Below are 11008 nucleotides of genomic sequence, written 5' to 3'. Positions count from 1 at the left end.
CCGCGGTGCGGAGGAGGAGCCGGCCACGCCCACCTCACTTTCCGTGCGATTGGGACAGCCGCAGAAAAACCTGCCGGCGCGCGCAAATCTCGAAGGCCATGCGCAGCAGACCGCAGATACGTGCAACTGTAGTGCATCTGCGGAGATTATGCTTTGCGCAAAAAAGGTTGGGGTGCGCGCTGGCGGTCATGCGCTCCACTCTGGCCGTGCTACTTGGTGCCGACTGGCTTTGTCCTGCACCATCTCGACTGACGGATAGTATCCACATCCAACGTGTGCATTTTTTGTGCGCCGTCAATAGCTCAGTGCAAAGGAATGTCGGTCAAGACGTCTAACCAGCAGCGGCCATGAGTGAACAAGCGCTGGCAAGCTTACGCGTGATCTGACGATAGGTGTCGTGCGGTTCGAGGGTACTGTAGTGTTCCTGTATATGCTCCCGCGGGGAGCAGAGCTGGGCATAACTTTTCCGGCGCCGCTCGCACCGCTATTCGCCGAGCGCGATGCCGTGGTGCAAAATGACGTCAAATGATAACTGCGCGCTTCGAAGCCAACTTTACGGAAACGGCGCCGACTCGTTTCTGTCAGTGCCATCGAAGCAATCAGCGGACCGTCGAGCATGCGTAGAACGATCGGCTCCGGGTTGCAGGTACGGTATTCGAGGATATTAAGTTAATGACTTTGGTGAAGTGTACGAAACAGATCATTTTGACACTTGCATTCCAGTATGACGGGTTGCAGCGCACCAAACTGCTGCAAATCGCACGAAAGGTGGCAAAGCTTTTTACGCGGTGCAGTGCGGACGGTCGAGACTGGCCGGCTCCGAAAGGGACCAGGATATACGAGGTAGTACGTTCGCCTTGTTTACAGAGGTGAGTTCGGCTTGTTTACACTAAAGGGGCACGTATCTCAAGTAACACTCCTGTACACGCTGAAATACGTACGCCTGGCATGAGAGGTTGTTCACTTGTGCAATTTTTGGTGTATATGTTCAGCGCGACCCCGACGCGGTACAAAGAAAGGACAACACGTCTGTGTCGCGCTGCACATATACGCCAAGAATGTGAACTTACCAACTCGCTCAATTCGATTTGTTGCTTGTACGATTGTTCTGACTATGCGGCTCCAGAAAAGTGTGTTCAGAACAGAGTAAATACTAGCAGGTACAATTTGCTCGCTGGACACTGGCTTTTCTCTGCTCCGGGTTCTTTTTTTTTTTTTGTCGGCGTTCTGACTTTTCATCTAAAGTCGTTTGATGTGCTGGTGTTCATTGTTTTGTAGTAAGCGAAAACACCGTGCACTCCGCTTATGAGACAGCTGCGACAGCTTCAGCATTTACCACCCGCAATATGTTGCTTGTTCGATCATCCTTAGTCGACGTGAGGAATGTGAAATCATTTTTGTACGTTTAATAAGCGCTTTGTTATAGTAAATTAACCTGAGTAGTATGAAGAGATAAAGAAAAATGTGCTGTCATATTACAGTTTGCAATGTGTGAATAATTACTTTGCCAGTTTGTCATCTTATGTCCAATATGATTAGTCCAATAAAACAACCTGTTGTTACTCTTAATAACTTCTTGCCTTTCCAGTGGCTTTGAATTCTGCCCCCCCCCCCCAAGGCTCCAAGAACCAGCACTCATCCCCTGCTGCAACCAGCCATTGCTCATCCTTTCCCTTGTACGAAATACCCGCCATGGTTGCTCAGTGGCTATGGTGTTCGGCTGCTGAGCACGAGGTCGCGGGATCGAATCCCGGCCACGGCGGCGGCATTTCGATGGGGGCGAAAACACCCCTGTGCTTAGATTCAGGTGCACGTTCAAGAACCCCAGGTGGTCGAAATTTACGGAGTCCTCCACTACGGTGTGCCTCATAATCAGAAAGTGGTTTTGGCACGTAAAACCCCATAATTTTTTGTACGAAATAAATTTAATCTAGAAGCTCGTACATCCTGAATCTTTTTCCACTTGCAGATTTGCTACTATGAAGCAGCTGTTAAGTTTGCGGTATGAATCGTAAAAATTAGCTTTGCATAAGATGTACGCATGTGAACATTTGAAATGCGTTCAAATTTACGTGTCTGCACCGCATATATCGAAAACGTGCTGCTGTTGTGAACGACGTTTAGTGATTAATGACGGTCAACGGTCACTGACATAATTGCAGGCACGATAGTTCTGTTGGCGACATTCATTATTCGTGTGGTTTCTGCAGTCAAAATGTGCTCATATAATTGTCTACTACACGTGTGTGAAGTTTTCTTTAAAGAACCTTTAAAACATTTCTTGCCTTCCGCCTCCGCGAGAAAACTTCATATGCATGCTGAAAAACATTGCACCGCTTTTTGTTGCGAAGTAATGCGCGTTTTCGCGCGAACTTTTGAGCTGTTCGAGTCACGGGCGCAGTCAGGATTTTATTTCGATGGATCGAGGGGGGTCCTATTCTTTATATGTACATTGGTGCGAGTGTTTGTATATGTGCGTGTATATATGTACACACAAACTAAAAATTTCGGGGGTTGGCACCCCTCCGGGTACGCCAATCGTTCGAGCTTAGCCTGCATTAAAAAGTGTCATCTTGCTCAACGCTTGCGAACAGTTGCTGCATGTAGCTCGCGACCAGCAGACAAAAAAGCAAATGGAACACTGCGCCGCATTTCCCTCCTGCGCGCGCGAGGAGTGGCTCCAGTGCAGAGCTGGATCATAAACCAGACCTATGCGCTACTCTGCTCCCTGCTGGAGCATATACAGGCACACTAGGCTACTGGAGTGTTCAAAACTAATTGAAGCTCGCGGGACCCAACAGCTTCACCGCTAAGCAGGGTGGCCAAAGTCTAATTCTTACGCGGGCGGGCTCGGCTGAGCGTTGACAAGCGTTAGTCGGTGTTAGAACAATTGTCTTACTTCTCCAAGCTCTTAATTCTTATCGAAATTCAAAAGCAGATTTTCTCTTACTTTGTATCCCTTTGTATCTTACTTTGCATACTTATACCAAACTCCCTCAATAAATACGCGCAATAACAGTAGGATGATGATCCCTGACCCCATTACCCTTCTTTATCGATGTCAACGATTGTCCAAATGCACCCGCGTATTGCAATGTCTATGGGTACTTTGCTGAGCTAAACTGCGATAGGCGAAAGCCTATCCATAGAGAAAGGAATAGCACAAGAGCGGACACTCGGGGAAAATCGGAAACAGGAAACACGTCACGCTATAGTATTAACACCGACGAATTGGGGCCGCGAGCATCGAAAAAAAGAAGAATGTGAAATTAGATTAACAGAAATTGTTTTATTTTTTTTTATTCTTTACCGGAAAAAATAAAAATATCTGCATGGGGGATGTAGTGGGGCGCCGACTAGTGCGGACGCGACAACATCGGCTCCCGATATCTTCAATGATTTCCCGAGTTTATTCACCCCAAATCGACGTGTATTGCGTACCAGCGAAAGCAGCAAGTTACACGGATTCCGGGGATACCAGATTTATTTCGGTGGGTGGGCTCTTTCACAACATTTTCTGCGTTCGAATTTTCAACCTCGGCGTGCAAAGGCGGGCAGGCCTAGGCCTAACACCGCAAGTCATTCATTACCGCCATGGAAGTCGTCACCGGTGAGACGATATCACCGGAAGAAGCGAATGACCCGGGCTGGATCGCGGCATATAACCGCAAACCCCGCAAGGGCAAGGCCAGTCAACCTCAAGGGCCAAGTTCGTCAAGTACACGTGGCAGACGAAGGGACGGCGATCGCACCGCCGGACCGAACAGCGCATACCAGCGCCTCGTCGCCACCTCGAGACTCCCTCAGCTACCGAGGGACACGTTCCGTATCATCGTGAGACCCCGAGACGGTCTCAACGTGGCCAAATCCACACCCGTGCAGGTTGAGCAAGCCCTCGCCATGGCGGCAGCCCTGGCTCCTCAAGACCTCACGGAAGACTCCATCTGCCCCAACGTAACTCAGAATATCTTCATCATCTGCACCCCCAGCGAACGTAATGCAAGAGCATACGCCACGGTGCAACAGATTCGCATGAAAGATACCACGTATCGGGTCGCAGTATACCCGGCCCCACCCGATAACACCTGCAAAGGCGTAGTCCGAGGGATTGACCTCGAGCTCACCGACTCCCAACTCCGAGAACTGATCGTCACGAAACGCAACCCCAATGCCTTGGAGGTGAAGAGAATAAAGAACACCACAGCCGCGACAATCCTTTTCCAAGGAATGCAAGTACCCAGCTACATCTACTGCGGAGCAAGCATTGTTCGGTGCACGCTCTTTCGCAGACACACGGAAGTTTGTTACAACTGTGGCAACATCGGTCACCGCGCGGATGTATGCCCTAACCCCAACACCACGTGGTGCCGGAAGTGTGGCCTCAAAACGCCACCAGAAGATCACCAGTGTACTCCTCACTGCACCCTGTGCGGCGGACCACACCCAACCGCCGACAAGGACTGTAAACGGAAGTTTCAAGTCCCTTACATCGTGCGACAGAGACGCCGCCGCAGACGCAACCAACGCGGCTGCAGCCGCTCCCGAGGACCGAGCGGCGCCGGTCACAGCGAGTCGAGCGCAACCTCGGGAATTTCTGTAGCGACCACGAGGAGTCGCTCGGTCACGCCGACACCCGAGCGCCGCAGCGCCCTCCGCAGCAGCCGCTCCCGCTCCAGGGGACGACACAGCAGCCGCTCCCGCTCCAGGGGGTGCCCTAAATCCGGCCACACAGAACTGACGTGGGCCGACCGAGTACGAGGGAAACAGCACCAGCAGCAGCAACGGGACGCCTCATCTAGCAGACAGGTAACGCGGTGTTCATTGCCCGAGCATGAGAGCGAGATAGTAACAGCACTACGACAGGAACTAGCTGGTCTCCGAGCCACCATAAAAGTGCTTACAGAGCAGCTTAATGACGCGAAACAGCAGATTCAAAGCCTTAAAGCTCCCAAACAAGCACCACCCCAAGAGACAAACGTAAAAGTAAGCACAGCCAAACGCAAACCCCCTCCGCTCCCTGAGACGGAAGAAGAGAGTCACGCACCGCAAGACACCCTAGGCGAAATTCTGCGCCTCACGCGAGAGAACCTAGAAAGTATTCGTACCCTAGCAAACCGTGTAGAGGTGGTCGAAAACAAAGTCGCCATAAAAATTAACAACAAAGCTACTCAGCCACAACAGATGGACACGACGACGCACCCTTCACCACCAATAAATCCCCCGCAAAACCATCATGGCTAACACGACACGGGATACCTTAGAAATTTGGCAGTGGAATTGCGCTAGCTACGCGAAACGCAAATCCTCGCTGCAACAGTACCTCAAAATTCAACCCAAAAAGCCGCACGTAATACTATTACAAGAAACTCTATGCGAAACCCTCACGCTCGCAGGGTACAGCCCCATCTCCCAAAGAGGAGGGGACGCCAGGAGAGGCATCGCCACGCTCGTTAATAGAAAATTCGCGCACATCGTTCATAACGTCCTACCGGAAAACAGTCGCATCGAGGCGATCCTAATCGAGCTTGTACCTAACCGACTCTTAAAACAAAGCATTTTTGTACTAAACGTCTACAGCTCCCCCACGCACTACAAACAATCCTTCCACGCGATCCTTACTAAAGTCACATCATTGGCACGAAACTCACCGCTCATTATCGCAGGTGACTTCAACGCTCCCCACCCGTCGTGGGGTTACCCCATAATCAAGCCGAGCGGCAACAACCTCTCGCGCGCAATAGACGACCTGTCCCTCACCCTGGTGACGGACCACAGGTTTCCCACCAGATTGGGTACGTCGACGCGACGCGACACTACGCCGGACCTCACGTTACTCCGCAATGTAGACAACTATACATGGACGAATACGCAAGAGAACCTGGGCAGCGATCACTTCGTCATACGCACAGAAATACCAAACACGACCGCCCCACCCCGATCTTTCACCCTCACAGACTGGGACACCTTCCGTAGGTTACGGAAGGAAGACACGAACACGTACGACTCCTTCGCGGAACTCCTCTCTGCGATAAAGGGCGACGTAACTAGAGCCACGAAAACCATACAAACGGAACTGGAGGTCCCAAGGGTTGACCCTCACCTCGCTCACTTACTCGAGGCCAAGGCCTCGATACTTACGCGATGGAGAAAGCAACGTCTAAACAGACGACTGCGCAAACGCATCGCGAACCTCAACCAAGACATCGACCAATACTGTACGGAACTCACACGACTCCAATGGCACGAACTCTGTTCGGCGGTCGACGGCCGCATGCGAACCGGAGGTAAGTGGAACCTCCTGAAACGCATGTTAGACGACAGCCAAACGAAGGATAATCAAAGCCACGCGCTAGACCGACTTTTACACTTACATAAAGAGAAAGGGGGAACGGAGGAGTCTTTCGTGGAAGAAATTGCCAAACGATACCTTCCATTAGGCGACGCTCACCCCAACGATTACCCGAGCATAAAGTGCGAATCCACTCCCGAGCTAGACGCTGCCTTCACGGAAGCAGAAGTCCGAGAGGCGCTACACAACCTAAACAGCAGGTCGGCCTCAGGACCGGACGGGGTAACCAACCGCATGTTACGTAACTTAGACGACCAATCCATTACATTGCTCACGAAAGATATCAACCACGTGTGGGAAACAGGAGAGGTACCAACGCAATGGCGCACTGCCACGGTGGTCCTCATTCCCAAACCCGGCAAACCCCTTAACCTGGACAACTTACGACCCATCTCTCTTACTTCATGCGTGGGTAAAGTGGCGGAGCACGTCATTCACAACAGAGTGTCACGCTACATTGAGGAACACGAACTCCTCCCATACAACATGGTAGGGTTTCGACCCCACCTATCCACTCAGGATGTTATGTTACTCCTAAAGAGACAGATCTTCGACGTTAAAACAAGAGACGTTCGAGGCATCCTCGCCCTCGATCTCACGAAAGCATTCGATACCGTCTCGCATCGCTTCGTACTGGAGTCTGTTGCAGGCCTCGGCCTCGGCCAGAGATTTCAGGAGTACGTACGCTCCTTCCTGAAAGACAGAGAAGCCCGACTGCGAGTCTTAGAACTAAAGTCGGACCCTTACACGCTGGGCTCCGTCGGAACACCTCAAGGCTCAGTCATCTCTCCATTACTATTTAATATAGTGATGAAGGGACTCGCAGACAAACTACGAGACATCCCGAACGTAAACTGCGCTTTATACGCAGATGACATCACCATTTGGAGCCCGGGAGGCTCCTTGGCAGACATGGAGCAGGCATTACAGTCTGCCCTAGATGCCACGGAAGACTACCTACTAGACACAGGCATGAAACTATCCTCCAAGAAATCGGAACTCTTACTATTTCGCAAGTCTTGCCAAGGAGTCCGCTACCTAACACCTCTAGACGAACTTCCGATAGCACTACACACAAGAGACGGACAACAGATTCCGCGAGTCGACCACATACGCATTCTTGGGCTTCTAATCGAAGCCACCGGATGCCACGGACACACTATCAAACATTTAACCGCCAAAACCGAAAACATGATCAGACTCATCCACAGAGTCTCGGGGCGCAGAAAGGGTCTCTGCGAGGATAACCTTTTGCGCGTATACCACGCATTCCTTATGAGCCACATTAATTACGTCGCCTCTGCCCACAACTGGACGAAAATAGAAAAGACGAAACTAAACACACTCATTCGCAAGAGCATCAAACAGGTCTTGGGCATTCCACAAAGAGCAAGTACATCAAAGGTTGACCAGCTAGGCATGCACAACAACATCGACGAAGTGATCGAGGCTCAGACTATGGCGCAAATACTACGCCTATCCTCATCCAAAGCCGGTAGACTAATCCTAAACGAAGCTAATATCTCCCCATCTCCCTATTTCGAGCATGCGATTACCCTACCGAGCGAAATTAGAGACAACTACAAGGTCTCACCATTTCCTAGAAACGTCCACCCACAACACAACGTGGGCAGGCGCCGGGCCCGCGCCCGCGCGATTCTCGATCGCACCGAGGCGGATCGTGACGCCACCGCATTTGTGGATGCGGCCCAGTACGGCAACACATCCACTTTCGCGATAGCAGTCGTGGACGGTAACGGAACCTTACGATCATCCGCATCGGTTACAACGACCACCAGCGCTAAAGCAGAACAGATAGCCGTAGCGATCGCCATGGCAGACCCCACATTTACTCATGTCCTCACGGACTCACGTGCCGCAATTCGGGCCTACGAAAGCGGCAACGTATGTAAAGAAGTGGCGCACATACTACTAGCGAGCTCAAAGGAGAGCAAACGACGCCTCTCCTGGTTCCCCGCTCACATGGGGAAAGACATTCACCCGCGGAAACCAAACCTCAATGAAACGGCCCACGACCGTGCGCGAGAACTTGCCCGCCGCGACGGTCCTACGGCCTCAGAGGGGCTGGACATTCAGTTTAATGACCCGCTACTCACTTATCACGAAATCACCTCATACTATCGAAAAGGCAGAATGAAATATCCGCTCCCGCACTCCAAACTCGAACGCGCGCAGGCGGCCGCGTTTCGAATGCTACAAACGGACTCGTATCCTTCACGAGGCCTACTGAGTCACTATAACTCAGACATCCCGGCAACTTGCCCAGACTGCCAAGAACTCTATTGCTCACTCTCGCACATGCTATGGCAATGTACCGCGTTACCAAAGGGCCCTCTCTCTAGTGAGCCCGAATGGGAAGCAGCCCTCAAAAGCCCGGACCTCAAACTCCAACTCAAGGCCGTCCAGAGGGCCCAAGAACTGGCGGAGCGTCACCACGTTCCCGTCCCGACTTGGGCGTCGCCTACGGTTTCGGCCCGAGGAGCTCCCCGCATGGGATCTCTAACGGCTTAAAACTCCTCAGGACCTCACTGAAGTTCTTGACTGACTGACTGACTGCATATAAATTAAATTAAACTTTGCGGCTTACTACCGTCGCCTAGCGACAGGCGAACCGGCGAATGACGAGCCAGACGTTTGCGTCATTCGTCAGACACACCGCTGAAGCGAGAGAGACCGGACGCGCATCTGAGCGTTGGACTGTTCGGGCACCCGTCTGCCTGTTTTTCTATTTTGGGATTTAGCCTGGTTTGGTGTCCTCCCGGCGAATTATTGCGTTCATTCGGAACTTCGACATGGCAGCACTGCACTATTGGACTACGTCAAGGTGAGAAACTTTGTTCGACAGTCTGCGACGCACTTCAAGCAATTAGGCTTACTGCTTGGCACCTAGGCTAGACTTGTGACGCAGTTAACGAAAAACAGCGTGGCCGTCGTGGTGCAGTTAATTTGAATTAATGAATCGTACTGGGAGATGTTTGCGACGCTTCCTATAAGCCCCAATATTATTTTAACTCATTTCGGTAGTTTTTGGGCACGCTAGTCGCACAGGGTGCTGTGACGCAGTTTCGCGTGTACTGAATTTTAGTGCGACCAGTTTTGGCGCTTTCTCTGACTGCCAACATTATTGAAACTAATTTCATTACTTTTTGGGCTACCTTTCGAGCGCAGTGGGCGCGCCTGGCGCTGTGACTCGGTTAGCGAAAATCAGCTCGGCCGTGGTGCACGGTTTCGCGCTTTAATGCACTGACAAGTTCATGGCCCTTCTCTTTCTCTGACGCCCAACATTGTTGAAAATTATTTTCGGTACTTTTATGTTATGAGGCCCGCTCGCCGCGCCTGTTGTGACTCATCGAAAAGCAGCTCGGCCGTGGTGACAGTTAGTTTGGCGCGTACTGAATCTTACTGCGACAAGCTTGTGGCAATTTTTATGTCCGCGCAACAATTTAAGCCTTCTTTCGGTACCCACGCTTGTCGAAAACGCGACGAGCAATCGTCAAGAGTGATAACACGGGAGTGCGTTGCTTGCGCCGGCAGAACACACAAGAGATGAGCCAAGCAGCTCAAACACCGGGAACTAGTAACTCCAAAATTCTGTCTTCTGAACGGCACCCACGAATTTCGTCTTGAGTGCGAGTAGAAGGAATTCTGCGAGCGTCCAGCGTGCTCTGGTTGAGAGCCTGTGTTGTGGCCACCTCTGTGTATTCGTAGCGTACTATCGCGTCGGTTGTAGCAAAGTTCGCGAAACGCGCCGTTGCCCGCGCATTCGTGCTATTAAAGTGCAGGACGTTAGTATTGGGAAGAGGGAATGCTTGGAATTAGATACGGTATTGCTTGGGATGGGGGAGGGGGGGAAGTCTGGTATTTTCTACGCCGTGTGTGTAAATACGAACTGCTTTTGTTTGTAATGCCGCCCACTCACCACTTTCGCAAGCTTCGCCTCTACAGGCATTATTCTTACATGTTAATACCAAAATAACGCTTGTAACTTTTTCAGCTCACGTCGTCTGGTGGAGCTTCCTGCGGAAACTACTGCTGCTTACCTGGTGCCACAAAGTTGGATGAATGCACAAAAAGCCCGCTATTTACAAAGAATAAAATAAACGTTAATTTTCCCTCATTTCACAAGGTGTCTTGCGTCTTTATGAAATTGCACGTGGCATATATTCAATGGAGGCTTGTGAAGATCGTTCGCAATCAATTTTACTTGATAAAATGATTTGCAAATAAATATTTAATAAATAAAAAATAAATATATAAATAAATATTTCCTACAAAAGAAAAAAACGAAACCGGAAGTGTGGTTCAGGTTTTAACACCAACGGCTTGGTGCGCTGCAGTCAATTCGGCCGCTGGGCTCTATGGGAGTGTCCGCTCTTGTATTCCTTTCTCTATGGGCGCTATTCCGGACATTCCGCCATTTTCTTCGATGCGTGACGTAGGCGCGGCGCAAACAAAATGGCGCTGGTGGCGCCGTTTTGCTTACGTAACGTGACGCCAACTTGACGTTTCGCCTAAGAAACTCAAATGAAGGCACTGAATGTAGCGTTATCGGTAAAGCAAAACAGTTTTCCTCCGCAGTAAAAATAAAGCAGCTATCTGAAAGCGTGTGATTAATCCGTCGAAAACGCTTCTCGCTTC

General features: G+C 50.8%; 1 long non-coding RNA gene across 1 annotated transcript; it reads left to right on the top strand.

Moving 5' to 3' along the window:
- The first annotated feature begins 9049 nt into the window (after positions 1-9049).
- On the top strand, positions 9050-10487 carry LOC142566597 (uncharacterized). Its single transcript, XR_012825078.1, has 2 exons — positions 9050-9194; positions 10365-10487. It is a non-coding gene; the product is annotated as an uncharacterized LOC142566597 (long non-coding RNA).
- The last annotated feature ends 521 nt before the right edge of the window (positions 10488-11008 follow it).

This window comes from Dermacentor variabilis, unplaced genomic scaffold (genome assembly GCF_050947875.1).
Source record: "Dermacentor variabilis isolate Ectoservices unplaced genomic scaffold, ASM5094787v1 scaffold_13, whole genome shotgun sequence".
Classification (NCBI taxonomy): domain Eukaryota; kingdom Metazoa; phylum Arthropoda; class Arachnida; order Ixodida; family Ixodidae; genus Dermacentor; species Dermacentor variabilis.
This window is presented reverse-complemented; position numbering and strand designations above follow the sequence as displayed.